This window comes from Bombus bifarius, unplaced genomic scaffold, assembly GCF_011952205.1.
Source record: "Bombus bifarius isolate JDL3187 unplaced genomic scaffold, Bbif_JDL3187 scf7180000008047, whole genome shotgun sequence".
NCBI lineage: Eukaryota > Metazoa > Arthropoda > Insecta > Hymenoptera > Apidae > Bombus > Bombus bifarius.
Window position 1 is genome coordinate 2,659,547 of NW_022884413.1, and position 27,148 is coordinate 2,686,694.

The window sequence follows — 27,148 nt, forward strand, 5'->3', positions numbered from 1 at the left end:
CAGATCCTCGAATACTTTTTTCTTCTCCTTCTTTCTCTTCTTCTTTCTCCACGCGGGAAACCCTCTTTTGTTACATCGTTCCGCGAACAAGGAGAACGGGCCACGTTCAAATATTTCTATAGTACGTAATAAAGTTATAAAACTTGTTAAAAAGTGAAAAATAAAAATTAAATTTTTAGAAAATTGGCAGTCTATTCGGTTCGACGAATATCTCGGTTGAATAGAGGTATGGAAGTAATGTTTGAAATACTATTTCTTGGTAGTTTCGGCGTACGTCGAAAAAGTCGTAGCTGGATAGAAAGCGAAGGCGCTGTCGTGTAAGGGTGGGTGGAAAAGCGCGCGAGAGGAACGTATGCGTGGCCAAGAGCTCCACGATATACCGTATAAAATATACTTAATCTGTATTCGGGACACGATCCCTGCCCGGTCGGCTGCCTAGCCGGCAGAATACAAAATTCCCGTATTCAGATGCTTTGCGACAGAAATTGACTTTATTGAGGTTTATTGATCCGCAATATTGTGTTCCGCCTGGTCTCCGCGCCTGTTTCCTCTACCCCTGCGCGTGTATACGTACGAGCGTGTGGGACGTGCTCGTGAGTGCACACGCGTTTCTCGTTTCCGAGTTTCTTCCGTGTTCCACGTCCTACGCTGCTAGACGCGTTTTATTTTCTAGTATCGTCCAATTTTGGCTACCACGCGCATACGTTGCTCCGAAGATCGTGTAAGCTGCGTGGGTGATCGAGTCGATGCTTCGGTGGTATGGCGTAATCGATAATCGATGCGCAGCAATTGTAGGCTAATGCGTTGCGTGTGATCCTATTCTTGCGTAAACGAGAGTGCTGCACGAATAGCGAGTTTCTTGGATCGTTCATCCTTCGCTAGTTCACCCTTCGTTTATAACATTCTGCCCCTGATACCCGACACGAAGTCGAACTCGAGTCGATAATTATAATCAACGAACGATATTAGGTATACACTGTAGCATCCCGAGAGACGCAACGCCTAGGTATACGGCGGATCAAACACTCGGCTATTATTCCTCTCAGGACTAAGACTAGTTTTGGGTACGTTAATCTGTATTCAGCGAATCTGCAAGCAGCGAATTACCTCGAAAACGAAAATCCACAGAGGTAGAGTGGCTAGAAACGTGTGGAAATCTGTATCCACGGCATATTTATCAAAGAATCGCGGATAAAATTGAAACTACGCCCAGAAAAAGTATCTCGAAGCTTTGCGTCTAAGGTTTCATCGTGAACTTCGAAGGCGAGCAACAAAGACGAGGCATCGTTCTTAGAAGAAGAAGCTTGGCGAAGGATGCCAGAGCGCGGTTCCTGCCGAGCGAACAGGTTTTAGTTCTCACAGTGACGTGGCCAGGATGACCAGAATTTCACGATCGAGCTGTGCAGGCTCGTACACGCCGATCGAACAACGTTGCACGCCAGATACATAATCCACGAGCGCATAGCTATTACGAGTTATAAAATAATCGCGAAGAGCGAATCGCTTGGGAGAGTACCACGTTGCGCTCGGATCCTATACACGCGCATTTTCATTCATTAATATAGATCCATTACGCTTTTTAATTTCGAAATTATCGGAACGATCAATTCGCTACGCGTCGCTCTGTGACGTAGAAGTCGCACACATTAGGAAAGAAAAACCGTATAAAGAAGAAAATGTTTAATTTGAGAGAATTGCACAGTTTTGCAGGCATCGCGAGATATAGTATTCGCAAATCAAAACGCGTGTGCCGTTAATGATATATTTATGCAAAAGTGACGCATTCTACCTCTTCTCGTCACATTCCATCATTCACTCTGCGCTCCAGTCAAATAGCAAATCACGAGAAACGAATTACCCTTCAAAGACTCGCACAAACGAATCTCCATTATCGCGACAAACAACCGTCCGACAAACAGTCAAACGCTACTACCCACCATAAACGAAACCCCTCTCTACGAAGTAAAGTAAAAGGGGAAAAAAAAGAAATCGAATTACACGCGATCGACCAGTAACAGCGTATCCAAGCCACATTCTGCGAATTATCCAGAGGCAGAGAGAGAAAGAGAGAGAGAGAGAGAGAGAGAGAGAACATGGCGAGAAAATCGGCTGTTCACGATCAAATATTGACACGCGGCCCATAAATACGATTTTCGCCGGCCGTTATAAACGTCGAATTATCGGCCGCGCCACGACGTACCAATAATATCGAATAAATTCCGTGCCGGTACGCGCGAGCATTTTCATTAATGCGATTATCGAGTTGATTCGAGGTTGTGGTGCGTCCGGAGACGAGGCGGCGATGCTGCCCGCGCGAATATAATTTATCCGGAGGAAAAAGAGAGAGAAGAGAAGGTGGTACGAGTTTTTGGCGAGGCCAACTTATCTCTCCCTCTCTCTTTCTCTTCGTATCTAACAAGAAGAAAGTCCTGCTTACTGGAACGAAACCAAGTGGCTCGTGGATCAGCCTCGACACGAGCAATTATTCGCTCGAGGGATTCGGCGCCGCGTCGAGAAGAACGCCTGCACCGTGGTCGATGTGGTTCGATTTTCAGCTTTAACTCACGACGTCGAGTACAGGTTATTTGAACGTCGTTTTGTCGGATCGTTTCGTTTGCTTAAATATTTGGAAAAATTCGAAGATAATTTTCGTACTTATACTTTTTCCTTTCACGTGCTCTTTTAACGTCAACGTCAGTCAAGCTAGAAGAATACCCTCTTTCGCTTAATGGAACTGTTGCTTCCGATAAATGTCGTGGGCTGCTGGGTGACCCACGTGCCGTTCTACGTGTTAATATTGCGGTGCTCTTACGAACGATACAGCAAAGTCAATTTCATCCTTAGCCTTTTTTCCCTCCTCTTTTTCTCTGCCCACGCCTATTCTCTCCAACAGCTACGCATCGCCAACATTCACCTAGCATTCGAACGCATAAACGTACGTTCCGATTTTCTACAGATTTTCGGATTATCTACGTTGCTAGTATCCCAATATCGAACATCAAGTATCCAACGAAACGAAAACTATGAACGCATCCGTTAACGACTTCCCACTCGATATCAATGACATCGATTCATCTAAGTTATTCTTCTACGTACATTAACTCGCTAGTATCCTAGGATAAGCGTTTGTAAGATTTTTATTCAAGATCTTACGAGACATTCCTTATTAGTAGGCGTATCAAGGTGAGTTTAGCGAAGTATCTAACGGAATCAACAGCTAGAACCAAATCCATTCGATACGAAAGTCACCGATCCACCTAAATTGTTCTTCCGTTTTACATCGTCGACCCGGAGGTTATATCTGTCGTAGTTAAGGTTGGACCAGCATCAATGCCGCCTACAAGCGAGTTCTCGTGGCTTTTACGAGCGCCCGGTGTCGCCTCGTAAGCCGAACGCGAGCCTGCAGCTACTTTAGCGGCTGGAGAGTTTGTCGCGGCTCATACCATATACGGCGCCATGAAGGGGATCGAAGAGGGTGGTAATCTCAAGCAAGGCGTAAAACGACGGAATACGGCTGGAAAAAAGAGGTTACGCCTTTTTCATGGTCCCTTAACCACCGTGTCGCGTTCTCGCTTGTCTCGCGGTACCCGCACTAAAATTTTAACCCTCTCTGTTCTATTCTGGCTACAATGGCTGATCAGATATGTAGTGGCGACGTAATAGAGAGGCATTTGCGTTGATAATTCGATCGTACGCGACTGAAATTGAACACGAAGTTCGACCAAGTGGACGTGCTATGTTTGTTAACAGTAATTCAGTGCAGCGTTGTTCGGTGGGAAAGAGTGGAGCTATCGGTGGAAGGAAAGAAGAAAATTCAGAACTTTAGTCGGGCAGCGGTTTAACGAACGGTTAATTTCGTTTCGCGAAACGAACGATGGAAAATGGTAGTACGCGTAAATGCGGTTATTTATGCCGGTAAACGAGTCGTTTCGCGCAGGCAAAAAATGGTTTAATCGGTGTTTTCTCTTCAAAGAATGCGAAGATCACGCAACATAGTCAAGTTACTGCAAAAAAAAAAAAAATGTAAAATATAATTTGTCGCGATTCTCCCCTGTAATCATTGTATAGAATCAAGAAGATTTTTCTTCGAAACTTAATATAATAAAAACGAAATATACTCGAATACACTTGTAGACACGCAAATACAAATCTTCATCCGTCTTCCGAGTCTGGCATCCCCTGTTCTTACTCTCCGTGCGGAAATCCTTACAGGGAAATTGTGAATTAAACGCAAACGCCTTTCGCGCGTCTCGTTTCCTCCCTTCCCTGTCTCTTGGTTCTCTCGTAAACAGACAGTCGGCGAAAGAAAATTACCTACGCGAAATATCCTCTCAGCTCATGGAACCGGAGAAAGAGCGCGGTGAAAGATAGAAAAAGAGGCCCGGAGACTGTCGCTCGCTCCTTTAATTTCCAATATTTTTTCGAGACACACCCTTCAACTCGGGCTCAACTTGTTGCGCTTTACGAGCACGTCACCGCCCTCTGAAATTCCTATTTGTTCCGGTACACGGGGAGACCGGCCAGGGAACGAGCCATACCAAAAATGAAAAAAAAAAAAAGGAAACACGAGAGAGAAAAGAAAAAAAATAGTACGAAATAAGAGAGTCACGGAAGGCACAGAAGGAGGGTTCGGCTTCGCGGAAAGCGAAGGGTGACTAAGAAAAGAAACGACGCGTGTTCGCCGACCAGTGTAACCTATACACACGTGCGCACACGAGCTTCTATGCAAAATAGAAAATGAAAAAGAAAGAGGAATGCAGAGAATAAAAGGGAGTGAATAAGTGCGGAGAGAGAGAGAGAGAGAGAGAGAGATATGGTGGGAGGGAGGGAGAGAGGTACGCCTCGAAGCTCCTATTGGACAGGTCCACCGAGTTCGGGAGGGTTCGTCTTGGAAATCGAGTCTCAAGGGTAAATCGAGCGCCACTGGGTTGGAAAGAAGAAGAGGAATAATAAGGGCGGAGCCGCGAGGGTAGCGGCGCTAACAAGAGAAAAAAAGGACGGAGAAAAGGAACCCTCGAAGGAACGAATGAAGAAAGAAGTAGTTGCGAAAAAATAGCGAAAAGCGGATAAGGAGAAGAAAGAGGTAGATGGAAAGTTCTAGTGTGCGCGGTGTAAGAAACAAATTGCAGGAATAGGGGATGGAGAGTTGACGGGGAGAAAACGGTAGGGAGATTTAATGACAGAGAATTACAAGTAATGGCGGGTAACGCGCCCTATTTAACGCCTCCGCCTCACCTTATCCTATCACACGAAATAACCTCTGCATCCCCGTTAATATTTTCTTATCGTCGAGTCGCGTCGCGTCGGCGCGGAACTCGGAGCGAAAAGGCCTGCGTCTCTTTCGCCTTACGTGCATTACCCGGCGACCCGACATGCTATCTTCAGCGTGCTCGTCCGACCGAATTATTACGCTTCCAGGACACAATTTCGCCCGCGCGGCGAAGTAACGGTACTTGTCCCTCTTGGTTTACGCGCGTTCGTCATGCACTGACATGGTACAATTCGGCGCTCGATCTCGAAATTTTTCTTATTTTCAAGGTATAATAATTCGGCAAATATATCGGACCACCGGTTTGAAATTCTTCGGTTACGTTTCGCTGTGATAATATCGAGTTTCCGAACAAAGTTCGCGATGTTACGGTGTTTAGGGAAACGGTCATCTTAAATATTTGATTACAAAATCCGTTATACGTGATTTACAATATTCCCATCGAAGCGTACGATATATACGAAAATATCGATTGCAAAATTAATGGAGTAGAAATTCAACAAAGATGCTGTGATTCGATTAATGGAAACAGTAGTTTAATGAACAATTATTGACAGCATTTAAACGATACATATTAATTTCTTCGTTAATCGACGTTTAATTAATTAAAAATGTTTCCCAAATGATTAAAATATTGCTGCGTTCGTCTGATTTCGCGACGAAGATGCAATTAAAACTTCGAACAAAGACAACGATTTAAACGTTTAAACCTCGGGGCTTTCGGTTTAATATCTATATAATTTGAAACGCGTTAGTTCGCGTCGAAGGAAGAAAAAAAAAAAAAAAAAGAGGAATGGAAACACAGCCAGGAATCATCGGACGCGTAAAACACGAGAACTCCTTCAACTCGATCCCAACGATGCTGGATTCCCAATTCCACTATCCGCAGTTTCATTTTTGCACGATTAACGGACCGAGTAATTAGTTTTACTTCCATAAATACATGTCGGAATCGTTGAAAACGGTGAAATTTTTCCGCAAAACTTAACTCGTATTCTCTAACGAACCTCGTAATGTTTCGCTCGATTTGTGCATCCAAATGCTGTTTTACATATTCGCAATGGAATTTAACGTCACGACATAGAACAAGCATAAAACGAGCATAAAACGACGAGCCTTAATTCGAACTTAACAACTCGTACTAAAGACACGATCTGCACGTAGGAATAACGGAAAAAGTTTCGCAACTATCTTATATCGATCGAAGAAGCAAAGGGCTCGTGACCAGTCTGTCTCTCTTGTATCGAGTCAGTCTCTCGAGCCTCCTTTACAAGGCATCCAGCGAAAATCGTTGCGAAAGACTGAAATCGCATTAAGCGAGAGAGAGCGACGTAACGAAGGTGAATGTAAACTGAGCACGAAAGGACCGGGTGTATAAAGCAGAAGGCAAGCAGAGGTGCGCATCTATTAAAAGAGAAAGAGAGAGAGAGAGAGAGAGAGAGAGGGAGGAGGAAGATTGAAAAATAAAGGAAAAGAGGAGGGAAGAAAGGATGGCAAGAGGAGGAAAAAAGACACGGAGGCATCGACGTGAGGTCTGAGACACATATACGGTATATGTACGTATATGCGAATCGAGCCGAAACGAGGTCTCGTGAACCTTACATAAACCAATCTCATATCCCTCTCTTTCCTATCCGTTTCTCTCTGTTTGGGCGAGATATGGTATTAAGCCAGAACCACACGAAACGCTTTTAATTTCGTATTTCTTTCGTCGACAAGGCTTACCGCCGGTGTTCGTTCGCGATAGAACGTTCCCGCGTTAATCAGTTTGCCGGCTGATTCGTTATTATTGGTTCAGGCTGCGAATAATCCAAGCGCCGAATTCGCACACGGATGGACAGCGTGATCTGTTTACTTTCATCGTCATAAGGATTTCTGTGATATCTCTTTTTCATCGAAACGTGGATCGAATTAGAGATTTTGGAGCAACTTCCGTCGAAGCTTTTTTAACGATTTAAAAAAGGAATCGTTCGAATAGGTCGAGAATGCAAAAAATATTTTTAGTCCTCGAGGACTCGTCGATCTTTCACAAGTAAATTATTACAACCCGTAAAATTACGATCGTCGTACGATAAACTCGTAAGAGTTTCCAACTAGTCTCTTTCGTTTTCAAATCTAAAACCATCCCAAAAGGAAACTTGGCTTCTATCTACATACATAAAGAATCTTATTCCTCTCATTTACAGCCGAAATTGAAGCGACTTATCGGAAGATTGGAAGGAGCGCGAAACACAAGAGTTTCGTTCTCATAGCACGGATCAGAGTTTGATACCGATAGCTTTCCTCTTTTCCTGGCCGCGATAGAGTAGAAGTAAAACGCCGATGAAAATATTCGATTTCCGCAGGAAGGAGGCGAGCGTTCTCTGAAAGTAGGCAAACCCCTTAAAGCGTTCGGCACGTAGTAGCCGAGCCTGGAAGAATAGGAACGAAACGGTCCTCAACTTCGCACGGTCCTGATCGAACCCACAAGAATCTCTACCACCCCTGCCCACCTTTATTCTCGTCATATTTCGACAGCCGCCCTCTTCTACGCCCTATGCCCCCTTCTCCTGCTCCCCCTTTCTATTCATGAGTAAGGAATCAGGGGTGAAATTTCCGATCGTTGTAAACCTGGATTTCGCTCGCAATTCTCCAGTCATTCCAGAATTCTTATATATGGTTATTTTACTACGAATGTTTATGTAAATTCATCTTTTTATGGGCGTAACTAAATTTGCTCCATCTATTAAATATCACAACGAGAATTTCGAGGAAACGAATTGCAACGTTAGTTCGTCAATAGCGAGGAATCCCAATTCTTCTTTGTCGTAGAAGGAGGCAAAGAAGAGGTTCCTCGACTCTGATTCAGCTCGCGAGTTTTCTCAAAACAGGGAGTACGCAGAAATCACGATAAAATCCCTCGCTGTAAAGCAGAAATAAGGGTAAAAAGATGACAACGTTACTTCGTCGATCACGACGAACCGTTTCTTTCTCTTGTAAAAAAGAAAAGGTGTTGGGCAAAAAAAACTTATCGAGTTCTCCCTCGACGGGGATCGTAGCACGAGTGGAACGACCGGTGCAAAGGCTAATATCAGAGGGAAACGGAGAACCACTGGCGGAGGAACGAAGCCACAATGCCAACCGATTGATTTACGTTGCTCGTTACGCGGTCCACTGCTCCGAAGAGAGAAAAATAAATTGATAGAGGGGGCGGTGGTAAGAGAGGAAGAGAAGCGGAAGAAAGAAGAAGAAGGTGGAAAAGGTAAGAGAGGGATCTAACCAAGGGAGAACCGACCAAGCAGAGAGGATGTATCCCCGCGAGGTGGAGGCGCGGTTTTCGTGAATGACTATGCGAAAAAGAACTCGAAGGAAAAGAGGAGAAAGAAGAGAAAGAGAAAGAGAGAGAAAGAGAGAAGAGAGGAGAAGAGGACCTGCGATGAAAAATGCAAAACGAAGCCGATTGAATTTTATACGTAGAAATAGCGGGTCCAATTACGTCCGCCCCACTAATCGCGACTTTTGTTAAGATCAACGATCGCTTTTTTCTTCATTTCCGCACCAGGCCCGAAACTTATCCAATAAAGTCGTCGATTTCGTCTTCGGTTAGATATCCCTCTACCCGGGCTACGTGACCTCGATGCGAAACAAATTTCCATCACGGAACTAACGTTCGACATACTAATTCGGTGATGGACGCGAAAACGCGTCCATCTGCTACGATGGATTTCTATTTTTGAACCGTGCTGGAAGCCGATGAGATCATCCCAAGCTTTGATCGATCCCGAGTCGTAGGAAACAAGAGAACCGTATATGTAATCGGATCGCTTTATGCAAAAAAAACTTACAACTAGAAAATCTAAAAACTCGGAGTACGCGCGTGACTCGAGATTAATTATAGCTACTTAACCGTGAGCTCATCTTTCTCGGTTCGGCTTTTAGGTAGCCACTTTTTTCTTACTCCATAACGCGATTCGGACATAGAATTATTCTATCAGAGGAGAAAATGTTTGCCTATTTACGATCGTAATTCGAGAATAATTTCTGCTCGATCGAACTGTCGTTTCGAATATTTTTACATCGTCGTTTAGTTCGAAATATATGTTCGCAGATTTCATAAAATTGGACAGATATTCGGATTGTGCGAACGACGAAAATAAATTTCTCCTTTGGTCTCGAAGTTTGGCAAACGAATGCGATCTCAAACAGCTAGTTGTTAATATAGGTTTACAACGATGAAGTTTGCAGAGAGTTTAAAGAATTACTTCGAGTAAGTAAGGCGTATGTTTGCACGAGAATGTAGCTGTGTATATGAAAACCGAGCTGATTGCGAGGAACGATACATGACGTAATTGCGGTGACTCATGGATTTGTTTAAACAAGACTGATAGATTTATTTGTTGAGATTGCACAAGGCACGTACTTGTATATAATTTATCGCGGTGAAATATGGCACTCGATTAATTTAATTAACTCGATTTCTAAGGAATTTTTGAGAAAAGGCGACTCTGAGAATATTACGACGCTTTATAAAGTAATCGTATTGTATGATCTTCAAACTTTAGACCAAAGATAAAGATTCAGACTTTGAGAAGCTTGCCTTTATCAAATTTCCATTTCAGAAAATAAAATTCTTTCCGCTGAAATATCCTGCTGAAACGTGTTTATGATTATTAATCAATACCCAGAATCTAAATACACTGCCAGGGGTAAGAATGTCGCGTCGACAAAAACTACTCGACAAATTTAATGAAAAGACAAGTATCGTATAGTGGATTATCGTATTACGACAAGAATGTCCTATCGGTTATCTGAATTAGTCAAATTTTACGCGATACGAAACCCGTGATTCATCTTAAGTAAACGCAATACGGCGATACACGAATGGACGAATATCGAACAAATTGAGGAGTAGAGGCGAGACTAGGTTCATCGATATTCACGGCAGACGCGTGAGAAACGAAACGGACCAGTTTGGTCCAAAGAAATCGGACAAGGGAAAAAGAAAGGAGAAAGCGAAAAAAGAAAGACGTCGCGTCGCATCGGTCGGATAAAGGAGAAAAGAAAGCGGCAATATCTTTCGAGAAGTAATCCTAGTCATTAGTGTCTCGATCGGTTTGCTCTAATATTGCCAACCCGGTATATCCTTCTTTTAGACTCTGCTCCTTCCATGGCACGACTGCAAACCGATCCACCTCCACCGTCAGGTGACTAATGGATTCGAGGACCGGTCTCCATTGTAATTGCAGATGCAGTCGATACACACAGATTTCTACATTCACAGCCACGTGATCGCCAACTTGAGATAAGAATAATATATGAGAATATACGCAAATCATTCTTAAGTATTGAGTAAAAATTTGTTTGCCATGATACAGACGTCGCATTGACAGTGTAAGTATAAAAAGAGAATTATAATAACTCGTTTGCGTATAAAAGAAACGTACGGCATTTGTCGTGAAATTTTCTACAAACTAAAAGTGGAATATTTTACGCGAAAAGTTGAAAATTAAATCGGTCCACTTGTATGTTTTTCGAATGGGAAAATCGTGTAAATTTCTAAACGTTAAAATTTCTGTAACGTTTTCTCGCGTGTAATATATGAAAAAAGAACGAGAACGATTTTTCGGAGAATTTGGGTAAATGCTTGGAAAATACGATTCAGAGAGTTTTTAAGAGTTGTAAAAGCCTAAGTCTTCTGTCTGAGGCCTCCTATAACGGTATCAGCCGACTTGCTTTTGGACATATAATAAAACAAATACCAGAAAACCAATCTTTATATCCTCTGGCAACTCGCAGCATAGCCATTGGCCAACGCGGTAGATTGAAAAGAGTCTCCCGTAAAACTCATACACGCAACGGATAACCACGTCGGATAACGGTGACGATAGGATCATTCGCGCTTGTCCTTCGCTTTATTATCGTCCAAAAAGCCAGTGGGCTATTAGTCACGTTTACGGCTTTGCGGGAAATAAAAAGTAATGCCAAGTACGTACGTACGTACCACGCGAAGAAACGGATCCTTCCGAGTCTCCGAGTCTCTTCCAAGACATCGTAAGGCTCGGTAAAACAAGCAAAGTACACGAACAATCTCACGTAGCAACAGAGTCGCTTTTACGACGAGGCTCGTATCCGCGGATACGAGCTTATCCTAAAGACACGTCGCGTTACGAGGAAAATCGAAGGACATTGGTCGAGGGGTGTTCGATCCACGTTGCAGCGTCTTATACGCGCGAGCTAAGACTTTTGCGAGTCCCTTAATTCGAGAAACAAGCTGTCGCAAAGCCCGATTCAGCTAAAATTGGCTAAAATTACCGTCACGCTGGGAGACGCAGAACTGCCACTCTAGGAAATGTTATCAAAATCAGCGAGGGTCGCGTCCGAAGCAATTTCAATAAAGATCTTGTCGCTATAAAGATCGGTTAATTTCGAATATTTGAAAAATAAAAGGCTAAAAGTGCCAAATGATCAAAATGACAAGGATATATAGTGGCTTGTTACATACGTACTGTGCGTCGTTGTCGCATAAATGTAAAGTCAGGTTACATGAACTGTATTTGTCTCACGAACAACGCGCGAATCCTCGCTGAAAAGCTTCGACGCCGCGTTTTATCGAACTGACCGAGTTACGCGCCTTCTCCCACCGCCACCCATAAATTTAATCAAATCGCGAATAACGCAAGGGCGGACGAGAGGAAGAAGGACAACGGCCAGTATCTTTGGACAGAAGGCGGGACGGAATAGCAGAGACGCTGGCGGCTCGGTGTTCGGCTCGAAGCGTTCGATCAACGTCTCGCGAACCACCTCTTGTCACGAAAACTTCGGTGGCACTGGGTGAACCATGCACCGTCGACTCAAGGGAGGAAAAAATTGATAAAACGCGTGCCTCGCTTCCTCGAGGAAGGACGATAAGCGAAGAGGAGCTCTCTCGTCAACCCGCCGCCTCGTACCTGCTTCCCATGCCGATAAGACACCGATACACGCGACAACCTTCGACACGCCGTCGATTTTCCAACTTCCGCCGGGGGAATAACGTCTACGCTCCTCGGCAACTCCCTGTGAACGCGCTTTCACGTCTTTTCTCGTTGCCCGACGTTCGCGCTTTTGCCACGTTTTAACGCGGTTAAGAAAGGATCGTTCGTGAATTTGGAGGACGGCGAGTTGGTAATTTACGCGGTTGCAAAAATTATCGATTTTCTTGATAACTCAAAGCGAAGTGTCTCGAGTTGTGAGAAAGCGGATGTTGAATCGCGCGCGAGTGTAGTAATAATAAGAAACGAGGAAAGTAATATGTACGATACTAGGCAAATAGTCGCTATAAAAAAAATTGTATTAAAAAGAAGACGCAGTTCACTGGTTACCAAAAATTAGAAATATCCTACCAATTCGCTAATTGCTCCGAGAAAGTGATAAATCCGATATAATCCCGTAATTGATGAAAAGTGTGATGTTACAAAACTTTTGAAATAGCAGCTCGTAATTAGGATCGAATTTCTCTAGTTTTCTCTCTTTTCTTCGTCTCAACTGATGCAGATCTTAAGAACTTTTTCCGGGAACTTTAATTGGTATTTAACTCGATAAAGTGTGCGCCTTGCAGAGGAATATTTAATATAACATTTAAGATACTTATAAGATCTATACTACATCTGATATCGTTCATTAAGAGCTTATAAGAAAAGTTATGTTATAATCGCATCAGAGCCGACAAATATTCGCAAAAAAAAAAACAAAAAAAATAAAAAAGGGGAAAACAGATACGAATCGATAGAATTGAAGCTCACAGTAGAAGCAATATGCAGAATGTGCAGAGGAGCACCAACGCACGTATTCACGACGATCACAGTTTGCAGATCCTCACCGACGATATGAAATGAAAGAGAGGACCCCCATCCTTAGCAACGAATTCGAATTCTACAAGAGGCTCGAAATCGATCGCGGTTGAAAGCGCTGGCCTCGATAAACGACCACATACATCGCGCATAATTATTCAGTTCTTCGTTTCATATAATCGATCTTCGTATCTTCACGTGGAACGAACGCTATGTTGCTAAAGTTCGCTAAACGATCCCTGGCGAAAAGAATTTGGTCGGCGAACGGACTCGGATGTGCTTAGCCATCTGGTCATAGCTAGTGTCTGAGTTTCGAGCGTGAAATTATCGAAACAGCTCGACTACGTTGTCGTTCCATTAGAGAGAACGGTGTTATTAACGCTGGCGGGACGTTCAAGGACACGGTTAATTAAGAAACAGCCTCGCCATCGCGGATGCACAGCGTTCAACCTCAACTGCTAGTGTGAAACGATTCTTACGTAATTGGCAAAGCGTTGGCTGCTTTCCATTCTAAAGAAAAAAAAAAGGTAATAGGAAAACAGACGGGATATTGGGCGTTGATGCGTTTATCCAGGCGTTAAATACGTCGAAATATTTTTGAAGATAAAACATAGAGAGGAGAGGGAGATTTATGTGTCTGAATAGTAAGGAATCCGTAAATAATTCCCATTCCTTCCGCGTCAAAAAATTCTCGTATGGAACAGCGTCGGCCCATTTAAACGACATTCCACGAATAAACATCTGGCCGACCAAAATTGCAAACAATCGAACAACCGCAACGGAGACCGGCAACCACTATATCGTTTGAAAACATTCAAACTCTCCCAACACCATTTCACCAATCAAAGATTTACCTTGACCACAAAACCAAGCAACTAGAACGATTTCCTCGAACCTGTCCAATCATTATGAAACTAGTAGCCGCGTCGCGAGATTATCCCGCGTGTTTGACCTACATACCCAAACCTCCGCAAATCTGTGCTCGTGTAGTTCGTTTCGATCGAGTCGAGATATTTGTAGTTGCATAGAATTTCGAAGCGATGCGATGTAAGACGGAAATGCAACGCTTTCGAAATCGACGGCAATCCTGTCGTTCGTTCGTCCATAGTTTTCCTGTCGTGGTCGTCGTTCGACATCCGCTCGCCACGCAGAACCGCGAGAGAAATTTCGTAGCAACGAACAACACCAACGAGAAACGTGTTTGCACGTTTGACTTACTGTCTTACTCGGCTTGTTTATTTACGCGCCGAAATAAACCAGCTCGCGAAACAGAAATATAGCAACTCACGTGGAAACTACGACGAAATACGTCGAGGAAAACTTTTCCTCTACGAGTCCCAGCTTTTGACCGAACTCGCGCGAATCTTTGAGCAGCCCGGTCGATATCTACGCTCGTTCGAACTTCGTTCGATCGATCATGTCGATAAAATTAATGATCGGCAAAGAAACTGTCGTCCAACGTCTTACGTGGTCAGACTTGTACATCCATTTGCCTTTCATTTTTCATGGGACTGGATACAGGGAATGCTCGTGAAGTATCGATAAAGTTTCAATAGCGGCCAATGGTCGAATCCTTGCATTTTTCGTGGCGATTTTACTTTTCCTTCGACGTACATATTTCTAACTGTAACATCGAGAAATCATTGAAACTCTCAACTTCGTAACATTTGTATCGTAAAATGAACGTTATTTTCCAAATAATCGGCTTCAGAAACATCGAGGGAATCGCGAGGTAGCGTTCATGATTATAGTAGAGCAGACTCTAGCTTCGGTGATTCAGAAGCTGAAATAATATAAAACTAAAATAAGAAGACCATTAGTCCAATCGTGTAGCTCGTGACAGAAGTTAATTAAGCGGAAGAAGCAGTTAATCAGTCTCTTCTCAGCCGGTTATTTTGCTGTTCCGGGTGACGTGAAATTTATGCTGCAGGAAAGAGTAACGCCGGTTAACCGGATTGAAGGGTGAATTATCTCGAGATTTTCCACGAGAAAGGCGATCTCGTCCGAGGATCGATCAACAGGGCTCTGCGTATAAAACCAGCTACGTCGCGAAAGTGACTATTCTTAACGGAACGTACAACTCTTTTTCCTCTTGTCGATGAGACGCTGATTTATTACCGATTGCGGCAAGGTAAACAATGCTCTTGCAACATAGCGAGCATTAATCTGTGCCCCATTAGGCGTGTGCCAACTTTTAATTAATCATCCGCTAGTTTGAAACCTGAAACTGCGATCAACGTGAAAAGTACTCGCGGAAAAATCGTCTCTGCACGACTTCTAGACGCCCTATCGATCTTTCCTGATATTGCTTTCCTTCGATGTATATATATAGTATACGATACAATACATACACGTAGATGTTTCGTGTTCCTTTTTAGATTATTAAGCAACAACAACGGATTGATAAACTTTTACTTAAATCGAGTATATTCTCTCATGAAAATATTAAAATATCAGATACCAAATTTAATGCAATAGAATTTCTTGAAATTAACTAACTAGCAAGATATATACGTACACGAGGGAAAACGATGCGTAATGGTATAAAACATAAAATTAGCTGCTAATTTTAATCGGACTTTAAGTATGCTGTTAGGTACAACGAATAAAAGATACTAGATTCTGTAATTTATTCTATAACAGCTTAAATCGCCTGAAAGTTCTCTGCATTAGCGATCATTTCACGTTGTTACTTCCGTATGGTAATTTGTATCTGTAATAGCACTAATTTATACCGCTGTAAACTAGATACTCGGGCCCGCATTATCTAAAATACTATCTTTATCAGCGATCAAGTCGTTATCAATATAATTATTATGCTTATATTACTCAGCTGTAGTACTCGGCAGCCTCAGCTTTCTCCATTGCGATATTAAATTGCGCCAAAAATAGAATTTAAATTGCGAAAAGATGAAACAAGAAATGCATAAGAAATAATTTGATTCGATTTTCCAATCTTTATCTTCGTTGTACACTTTATATCTACCTATCTATGTCTATGTATCTTATATTAAATACGAACGTAGGTACTTACTTATTAATGTGCAAAGCAAAAAGAACGTAGAGTTATTAAAGTCGGACAACATGTGCTCGATAAAATCTCGGCGAAAAATATGTCTTTCATGGCGGGGAATACTTGGAACGACGGGGGAACAGCGATCAAACAAACCCGAGCAGGGATGTTGTCGAGACCACGATAAATTTCGCGCATTCTGTTTGTCACCGGTCGTGATCTTTTTCTCTTTATTTTTTTCTTCCACCCTTCTCCTACGGGTGGGTGCTTTAAAACGAAGAGTCGAGAAACGTCGGCTTTAATGCCTATTAGCTACGTCGGAAATTGGACACACCATAAAAATTTCAGTGCGGAGAAATGACAAGAGGTGAGATCGCCGAGGCTCCAGAGGATGAGACCGGGGAACAAACCAGGAAAATAATACGAGAGAGACCGATGAGAATGACACGGAGGAAGACAGAGAGAGAAAGAGAGAGAGAGAGGAGGGAAAATACGTGGAGGATCGATGAAAAGAGAGCCGGGAAAGCATCGCGAATGGAAAAGACGAAAAGAGGTAGAAGAAGGTGTGTATGGGTTTTAGCAAAAGTTTCCTAATTAAATGCTAGCCTAAACGGTCGGTATTTTTATTCCTTTCGATTGTTACAATTCACAAGTATACACGTATTTCATATTATTCCACTGAAATAGAATTCTTGCGCACTCGATTTAGCAACTTTCCTCAAATTTTTTAGTAGCAAATCGAATTTCAGCAAATTTTGATACAACAAATTGTTCAATCGTTGAAAAATCATTCGCGGGGGAAGGTAATTCGAGAAAATAGGTCGATCCGGATAAAGTTTCACGTTTCAATCGAGTGTACTTTCATTCGGTGTTTTTTTAACATACATACATACATATAGTATTTCGATAATTGCGTAAACTGACGTATGTGCAAAGGCGATTACGGTCGTGGCTGATTATCAACGCTTTAAGAATTCAGGAACGCAGTTCGATCTGGAAAGAAGAACGAGCAGATATTTTCGCGTTCACCGGGCGACGCTAGCCGAAAATATTATCCGCGTGTCCGCCGGATTCCCTCTCTCTTTCCGCCACTTTATCACGAGCAAATTGGCAAGTTACACGGTGTAACAAGTTTCCCAGCGGTATCCGTAGAGTAGGCAGGCGGTTGAACAAATTCAAAACGCAATGAATTTCTCCAGTGTCGCTGACCGGCGCGATGCGACGTCGGCCGCTACCCGCGACGAAGTTAACTGCATTATTTTCAAGCTACGCGCTCGCTGACAAAGGAATATTTTCGTACGCGTGCATAATACGAAAATCGTAATTCGTTCTAATGTGCGAATCTAGTTATTCCAGCTATTTACGTCTCATACATATCCAGACATTTCGATATAATAATCTGCGAAGATCTCGATTCTTTCTATAGCTGTTACAAATTAATCGAATTCCGTTTAATCCGAAAGCCAGAACTAACGGAAATCCGATTATTACGAATAATATATAAATTGGATCGAAAATTTATTTTATGCCGCTAGGTATTACGATGAAATTTAGATACTTAAATAGACTGGAATCGTACGATACGTTGGAAAAAGAACTGGAGCAAAGAAAAAAATGATAATTCTTGGAAAATCGTAACAAGGATCGCGCTGTCCTCGCGCAAATTTGGCTTCCACCGTTTGACCGGGCCAGGCTAGCTCGAAGTCGCGCCGAAGTAGAGCGTAGAAATAAATGGGAGCTGAAAATCCTACGACGTCGATAACAGACTCCGAAATTAGCTGGCCGTACCGAATTCCCAATGGAGATTGAACGAGGCTCGTTGCGCCTCTGCTATCGTGAATAACTACGTTTAGTACGGCTGCCAGTAAATGGCCTCGCTGGTAAATGGGTAAACGCGTGCATGTGTACGAGGGAGAGGGTAGAAAGGGACGTAGAGGCCGCTAGAAAATCTCGGTAGCCTGGAATTGCCGGGAACACGTGATAATTAAAGTTACAAAAATACGAGACACGGTTAAACGTCTCTACCCCTGGTAGAGGGGTGATACAGGAAAAAATAAGAGAAAAGAAGCTAAAGGGAAGAACAAAACGACGTAGCAGGGAAGTAAAATAATGGCCAGAGATAGACTTGACTCTCATCCAGCAGATGTAACTTTCGTTCTAATTATCTTTCTAATTATTCCCTGTCCATTGCGGCCGTGGAAAAATAAGGTTAAGACGTCTGCATCGAGAGTCGGCTTCGTCTTAACGATCCGACTATTTTCTTCTACGAGTGGAGGGACGTTTAACGAATACCGTTCAAGAACCGACGGAATTGAGAGAAGAAGCGCTGCATCGGAAATGACTTGCTTCGAAAAATGTCGACGCGTTTCACGGGAATCCAAGAAACAGAACGAAAGAGTAATATTGGAGAATGGAGAATGATATCGAGAAGCTGTGGCCATATTCGATAGGATAATTTCGCCCAAAAGCAACGCGCGGACTCGAGTCTAATACCAGCGTTTCTAAAGTGGAGAATATTTCGCGGAGCTGCGAAATCGCCTTGACGTTTACTGCCAAACCGCCTTTATATCGATTTCGTACCACCATTGGTAATTTACCTGTTTCGATTAACAGAAGAAACCCTCTCCTTGATTAGAACTGACAAATCAGAACAACAGACTTATATTTCTACGAAACCTAAACGCTAAGTAGCACTCGAACCGCAAATACTCGAAAACCAGAGGTCTTTCCATCGTCACGCGTCCATGACCGAACCTTCGATTCGATCGGTGGCGCGAATTCCCCGAAGGAGCCACGAAGACGAAATCGACATTCGTCCCGACGCAATTCGACGAAAACATTCTCCGAAACGGAGGTGGCCAGACGTCGGTTATCGATTAGGAATGACTTTCGCGCAAACGTGTCAGACGAGAAGCACGATAAACGCGATAAGAGGGCAAAGAGGAGCCAAGTTATAGAGGATAGGAACAGGACGAAACGTTAAGGCGGCACGACGAAGAGGCGGAGATGGAGGGAGGAAGGAAGGGTGAAGGTGTCGACGAAAAGCCGTGCGAAAAGCTTCGCTTCAAAATTGCAGTCTTCTGCTCGCGGCGCCGATCGACGTTCCTCGATAAACCAGATGGAACGACGTTTTCGTCTTGAAACTGCTATTGCTACGCTTGGCGCATCTCGTTCAGAGAATCGGCGAGAACGCGAAAAAAGATTCGAGAAGCAGGGACTAAAACATTGTGAAAATCGATTCGCGACTGCACGCGAGATCCATCGCGATACGATGCAAATGATCGATCGTTGATATAGTTTAAAAAACTTCTAAGCTCGTCGAGCATTGCCGAGTAACGAAAGGGTTGAAGAGCGCGAGCTTTGAATTTTAATTTTTTAAGACGAACGTCGAGAAGAGATTCCGGTGAATAGTACGAGAATAATTTTTCCAAGAGCATTCAGACGTAATTACCTTTTATTTTCGGACAGCGATTCCACTGAATTTGCAGTTAGAACGTGGTAAAAGATCACGTGCCAGGCTATCAGTATGCGAAGCAACACCGAATCCCTGTTATCTCTCTTTTAGAATCGGACGTTTCGCAGGCACAGTCGGTTTCGAAACCCCAAACCAAAACCGTATCGGCCGCTTAGTCTCCCTTGATAATTCAATCATCCGTGGCAACCTAGCCGCGGTAATCCTGGAAACTAACGCTATCAGCGGAAGGATCAAAAAGGATCAATGGACGATTCTCGTCGATACGAGTGCTCTTCGTCTCGAAAATCGCGGTTCCGACGAATCAACCATTCTCCTCCAAGGAACCGCCGACGTCTTTTTGATAAACTACAGAAATCCTCCGCGATTTACCATCGAAACGCCAAGCACACGCGTACAGATCTAAAACTTGTAGGTGTACAGTTTGTCCTTCGTTTGGACGATGGAAGAGAGCAGCAGACACGCCTGACGATCGCGTTCATAGTCGGCTACGACATTCCTCGACGTACGTGTACATTCCCCTTCAAAAGTTTCGCTACAACTACCACACTAATCAAAATCACCAATTTGTAACTTTTTATAGAAATATGTATCTTTACTTTTCGACGTTCGAATACTCGATAGAGTAAATAAAAGCTCATGTTTTTCAACGAATAACCTACTCTTAATATACCGTTCGTTTTGATTTAATTCAGTTTAGTCGTTGGTAGTTATACCGACAAAAGTTGTAACAATTCTTCAGTGCTATTAGAAGTTAATTTGATTCACGGTAAGTGTGGAAAAGCTTATGACCGAGGGTATACACGACGTAGATCGAGGAAATAAATCGGAGACAAGGAAGAGAAGAGAAAGAAAGAGAGGGGAAACGAGTAGAAACCAACGAGCAGGGTAAAACGAGAGGAAGGGAGCATTGTAGACTCCGTCGGAAGATTTCTCCTCGCAATCAGGACATCGTTTTCCGCGAGACGAGTGAAATCGGACCTGGCGGCGTTCTACGACGCGGAGCCTGCACCAGGAGCCGGAGAAAAAGTAGCGGACTGAAAATAACCGAGCTGTACGAAGGACGAACTGAGGGACGACGGAGAGTGAGTGAGTGAGTGAGTGAGTGAGTGAGAGAGAGAGGGAAAGGAAAAGATAGAGAGTCGAAGAGAGGAGGATAAAAAAAGAGGAGGAAGTTGAAAGAGGACGACGGGAATACGTTTACTGGCTGCGCCGATCCCAGACTATTGCGCCGGAAGTCCTCTCGCGAGTAACTTCTCATTTAGCAAGAAGCGGTCACCGACGTCCGCGAGGCAATGCTGCCTTCGTAAGAACGAACCTCTGTCGACGTTCCTGAAAATCTGCTCTCCTCTTCGTGTCTTTCGCTTCTGTCCGGTCGCTGGTGAAACGCAAACTGAGACGGAGAATCATTAACGTTTGAACATAATTCACCGCAATTTTGTTCCGCGATGCCTAGACTCGCGAGAAAATAAAACCGTTCGTCGTGGCCGGCTGATTATTTTTAACGATCGTTGCGACGCCATTCAAGGAAATGGCCATCGCGTATCACGGGGGAGAGGTTCGTCAAGCGGTTATTAGCGAATGAAAAAATGGCTAATTCGTTCGTGGATGAGGACACGATGCGATGTGATGTTCGATGGTATATCGTCTGGAAAGTGGATAGTTTGAAGAGATTTGAATGTGGCAAAGTGGGGAATTTCATGGCCGTATATAGTGATTTTATCGCAATATCAGTAGAGATAGGTTTTGTTCTTCCGATTAAACGTTTTCGCCTCTCGTCTTACATCGTTAACAATTTCAACTGTCCGATTAACCGATCGAGATTTCACAGCATTATACATTGTACAAGTAAGTCAACGATCGTTAAACCGAAAATTTCTTCGTCGTTTCGCGGTTGGCCAACGAAACAAACGGAGATTCGGCTATTCACGAATCGGAACAAAGCGTGTTCCCGCGGAAAGGTTCTTTCCATCGCTCGGAGAACGCTATTCTCGACGACGAGTTTTTTTTCCAATTGTTTCGACGGTGTCCGTCATTTGTATGTCGATAATAAAATTTCCTATTGGCCCGAGGCGACGCTCGGTCCAATCAACTTTGCAAAACTCAAATCTAATTACCGCGGCCGCTTTGAATCAGGAACAAAGGACCAAAGAAAAGAGGAGTCTTTTCATCTAGCTCATAGGACTTTATTCTGCTACGAGACAGAGGAAAGGAGAACGAGAGCGCGAGCGGAGAAACGTAACCCAACGCAGGGACGGAACGTAAACCAGACTCAAAGGAATTCTATTCTATATCCATCGAGCAGCTAACCAAAACGTCAGAAACTAGTTCTTCGACGTTTTATGTCCGAACGTAACTATACACCCAACTTTATTAACACATTTCGAATAGCCTCGGGTTGCGAACGGCTTGCGAACGGGTTGCGAACGGGTTGCGAACGGATTATACGCGTGCTCTGCCCCTTTTTTAAGTACGTTTAGCTACGCCGGTACGCGCTATTGTTTGTCTTAACCCGTGAAAAAAGCGGATTCGCCGTCGCTTTCGAGAGGAAGGTCGTAGAAAACGCATTAAACATAGTGCATAGAGAAACGATACGCTCGATTCTACGATGTTTGGAGAAACTGCTATAATTGCATTATTTACGACATTTTGTTTTTCTTCCCCTTTTAAAAGGGCTCACTGATGTTAGCTATATTTATTTTACGAACTGGAATAGATACTACGTTTTATTTTCGAAGACTCTTTATCTTAGAAATAGAATAAAATTACACTTTGCGTCAAAAATTTCATTTCGATATCTGATTCAAATTCGAGAATTCTGAAGAGATACGAAGACTAAAGTTCATTTAACGCTTAACCATGGAAACCATTACTATATATCACTTTACCTATTCCAGAGTCAGACTTCACACACGTTTTCTTTCTTCGATATAATTAACCACATTAACAAGAGAATAATTGCATACTTTCTGTTTGAATTATTCTCAATGACGAGTTTAGCCAATTTTCACCGAAGATAGTGACCGAAGATAGAGAAAGAAGAAAAATTCGGGAGTTCTCGAAACACTGTATATTTTATGGTTCGGGTCTGCAAGTTTGATGTTTACTTAAATTGCGCAAATCTCGATCCCCGCTTTTACCGCCTGAGTGCACTCAACACTCTGCGGTAAACGTTCTCTGTAGACAACGCACGATCTACCATTCCCGAGAATAAAATTTTTACTTTCGTACCGCATACTCTGGCAGATACTAATTAACCATGACGCGTACGCTTAACACCTACGCTGTTACTTAAATTTTCCTTCAATTAAATGAAAATGTAACTCAAAGACAGATTAAAGGACCGAGGAACTAACGTAATATTCGAAATAAAGTAGTAAGAGTGGTAATACAGAAAGTTACTAACAATCGTACGATCCGTATCGACATTAAACTTGCAACACGTTCTTAGTTCTTAATACGCGTGTACCTACTAACACCAAGATCTCTATCATCTTGACGAGGGAGCCTAGAATTTGATAGAAGGAGGACACTGCATGAAAGAACAAAATCCAGTTCACGGATATGAAATGTATCTGTAAAAGAGTCACGAAAGGGCTATTATTAGCACTCGCGTCTAACACGGTTTATGACAAGATAGAGAACATCGATCGTTGTTTCTAAGTGAAAACAAATTTTAGTTGATACTCGAGTTTTAAAGCTTGCAGGGCTCCAGCTTTGGACGTTAGTAATCGGTGTCGCCACCTAACGCTGTAATTTATAACCTCGCTGTATTTCTTCCATCGAGAGATACGATATATATGTATTTTTGTTGGCAATGAACGTTCGGACGAAGCTGGGAATTGGACTCGACCACGAAAGATTCGAGAAGGGAAGATTTCGAACCGAGTCGACAAACTTTAGGTCGGATTAATCAGTCGTTGATACAGAGGTGAGCGAGGAGCGCGAACCGCGAGCCACGATTACGCTTTTCGTGGCTGGTCAAAGTTAGGCGGAGCAAAGTGCCCATGGGCTGTGAGCATTACTGCAATTAGAGCCAATGAAGCCGTTCGTCGGGGGACTCGGCAAACATCCTGCATATTTAACCTAGTCGAGCCGCTTTCTCCCTCAAATATATACTTTGTCTTTGGAGAGCGAGGAAGCCTGTCTTCTTTCTCGTTGATATCGAGCAGGAACCACAGGGGGAAGATCGAGAAGGGGCGGTCAGGGAGAGGTGAAAGACCTTCGATTTGAAAAGACGACGGGTCACGTTGCCCTCGCGAAATGGAAATTGAAAAGACCAGAAACGTCCTTTGCCCTTTTTCTTCGTCCGTCATTGTTCTTCTGGATCCTTTTTTCGACCCTCGCGTATTAAGTCGCTATTGTTCCCCGACGAAATGTTGCAGACAGTTTACCGATCACGTTCACCGGCGATTACGTCCACTCGACGCGGCTAATCGCGTAAAAAGGACGGTTACGTAAGGTCGAACACGTTGCGACTCTGTGAGAGGAGTTTCTTCAAAGGCTAGCTCGTGAAAGGTTTCGGCCAGCGGTTTATTTTTTATGAAAGCAGGAAGCGAGGTGAAACGGAGAAGATATAGTCGAACGATTCGATAGGTTAGCGAAGATTAGAGAGATATCTTGAAATTTTGTTTCGCCGCTAAAACGATGGAATTTCTTAAAATTAGAACGATACAATTATTACGCCGTTGTGAATAGAATTAAGACGATGCGCGCAGAGTTTGAGTCGCTATCGGATCGCTGATTTCTATTAATGGATTTCAAAAATTCTCGATCGAAATGCCCAAGGTGATGTGGAATTTTTAACTGGGAAAGCTTACAAACGAAATTCTACTTTCTACGTCCACGATAATCCCGAACTTCAAATGATTCAGAAACACTTACTCCGAAACAAGTTTAAAAGAGACATTACGACACCGAGCGAAACGCGAACGGCCCCCTTTAACGCCTGGCGCAATCACCGCTTTCTTCCTTGGCAAAGACCAGTGGGAAAACACAAAGAGAAAAAGGCAGGGAAGAAGTCAACGCGAAACGCGTTCGATCGCTCTTCTTTGAAAACGAAGTCTTCTTCGGAACAGTAGTTCTATTTTACTTGCTCGCCACAGATTCGACGCCAATTCTACATTCCAGTGGATTCCAACGTGTTACAGCGGAACAAGCGTTATTAATGAACCGCAACCATCAGTCGAATGGGACAGGAGTAAATCACCGTTAAATTCCGTTCGTAACAAACACGGTTTCGAATGTTTCGGTCAGCTACGCGACCTATGGAAAGGAGTTTCTCTCTATTTCTTCGTTAGTAAGCGTAACGCGACTCGCGAACAAAGAGATGCGATCGAAAGCTTAACGGAGAACTCATTTGACTATGAACAGCATAGCAACCGGACGAAGGTGATATCTGGGGAAAAATCACTGACCATGGACGGAGGCCATAGGCGTCAGTTGGTTAACGTTAGCCAGCCGTTGTATAATCGGCGAAACGAGTTACGAGGTCAATTAATATCGTTAAGAATAATTAACGTTAGGTATACGATACGGACGCGATTTCTTTGCCACTCTTCGAACGAAGAATTCGGTACTTGTCTTTATCTTTTCACGTTTCTTTTCGTTTATCGTTGGAGAGGCTTCGAATTTCCAGTGACTATCAAAGAATTCAGGGCTTTTCCCTACTTCTTGATAGGAATTTCGAGTTCTGTAGAGGGTGAATCCAAGGGATGCCAATGTTGCAGAATTTTTGCCAATTCGATCGTCCGTCGCAATTAAGAAATTTTCATATTCTTCCACATTTCCCACTCTCGCGAAAGGGAAATGGGACGAGAAACGTTCGAGGTTGAGAAAACAAGTTACGATATTACAACGAATCTTCGTTCGGGCCAGGGACAATTTCAATATCTATTAGAACGTAAAGATAAATCGAGCGTTTATCGATAGTTGGCAACACATAGAAAACTCCAAAAGAACGAGAATATAACATATACGATCTGCTGCAAAATGGTACGAGCACTATACGAGCTGACTATTAGCAAGCCACGAGGAAACAATGGAACCTCGAGACTCGCTGAATGCGAAAAAGAGCGAGTCGAAGGAAGGAAGGAAGATCGCAGAGGTGGCGATAGAAAATGAAGAAGGAGCAGGAGCTAAGGCGGAACGAGACAGGCTAGCAGGCGCAGGATCGGGGAAAGGTATTTCGTCTAAGGAATCAACGGAGCGAGTTCTGCTAACTGCTCTTTTCCCCGAGTCCCCTTTACCCGCGAGAATCTGTCAGCCGTGCCTATCTTTGTGCTCACGTTGGTTTCTGTCTTCTGTGTTCCTTCCCCTTCCCTTCACCTTCCATTCCACGAGCCGAGGCCCCGATGCCGCCCTTCCGTTTCGTCTTTTGCGAACTCGACATCGCTTGGTCTCTATCGCCCTCTCATTTGCATGAGTTGTTTCGAAACGCGACGACGAGCTCTCTATAGCTCAAGCTACATCCAGGATCGGCGTGTCGCGCGACTGTCCGATACGCTCCGCCGTGAGCGGAATTGTTCCACGAGCAACTCGGTTAAATAATCCTCTAACGAATCTAGGAGCGACCCAAGAACGCTTCTAGCCGATGTCGCTTCATTTCACGACACGCATTCGCGGTCCTTTCCCGAGAGATTCGGCTCGTGTCTCTTCCGCTTCGTTTCGTCGCGTGGTTTGGCGAATTTTCCAATTATCGATGAATTTCGTTTCATCGTTTTCCTTATTGCCTCTTTCGTATTACAGTTTCGATCCCTATTCTGCATCGTACGTCTAAATTACGATATGTACTCTTAATCTCTCACTATTCCGCTCTATTCTCTGTATTTCTTTTCGTTCTCATCCATCTCGTATCCTAAATTGGCTACGGTTACAGCCGCCGTCACAAACAGCCTATTCGAGCTTCTTCCAGCACACTGTCCCCGGTGTCTGTCTGGTGTTTCTGTCACCGGAGGAAAATCCGTCATGGCCAGTTCCAAAGCCTACTTCGATCTCTCCAAGGCCGCCACCGACCTCGATGCTTTAAACGAGAAGTCTACCCGAGTCGACGACGCCTGCAAGACCGTCAGTCAGATGCATGCGATTCGGCTCTGCTTGGTCTACCGCATTTACCTTCGATTCACCTTCTCTACAACCCGAAACGAGCCACCTCGCAGTCTGTTTCCGGATTTATCTCGGACTAGTCCATATCGTCCAGCTTGTTTTAAGTAGTTGTTCTTAAGTAGACGTATTTTAAGAAACTGGTCGAAAATCGGTACTATTGTATATTATAGGTCCTTTCTTTCAAGTTTCTATACTTGCAAGATGACAGGTTTGATTTGTCATACATTTAGAACGATAGCGCGTAAGTAGTGGTCTTTCGATGATCTATCTAGTTTGCAAAAATAACTTTATACCACTACGTAACATCTCTCTCGTCAGGCTGGGTATTTTTTATTAAACGATCAACCGTTCATGAACGAAATTTGTCTGCCCTAAAATTTGGCAAACGATTCGAAGCTATAAAACGTGGAAAGCGACCAACGTTAAATTCGAAATTCATACATTCGTCCAAGATCCGTATAGAAGCAAGGAACGCGAGCTCTCCA

At 43.5% G+C, this 27,148-nt stretch overlaps 1 protein-coding gene across 12 annotated transcripts in view; it reads right to left on the minus strand.

Annotated features, from left to right (window-relative positions):
- Positions 1 to 27,148, minus strand: part of LOC117207887 (probable serine/threonine-protein kinase yakA) — a 385,156-nt gene that overhangs the window by 251,031 nt on the left and 106,977 nt on the right. The gene's annotated exons all lie outside the window — the stretch shown is intronic.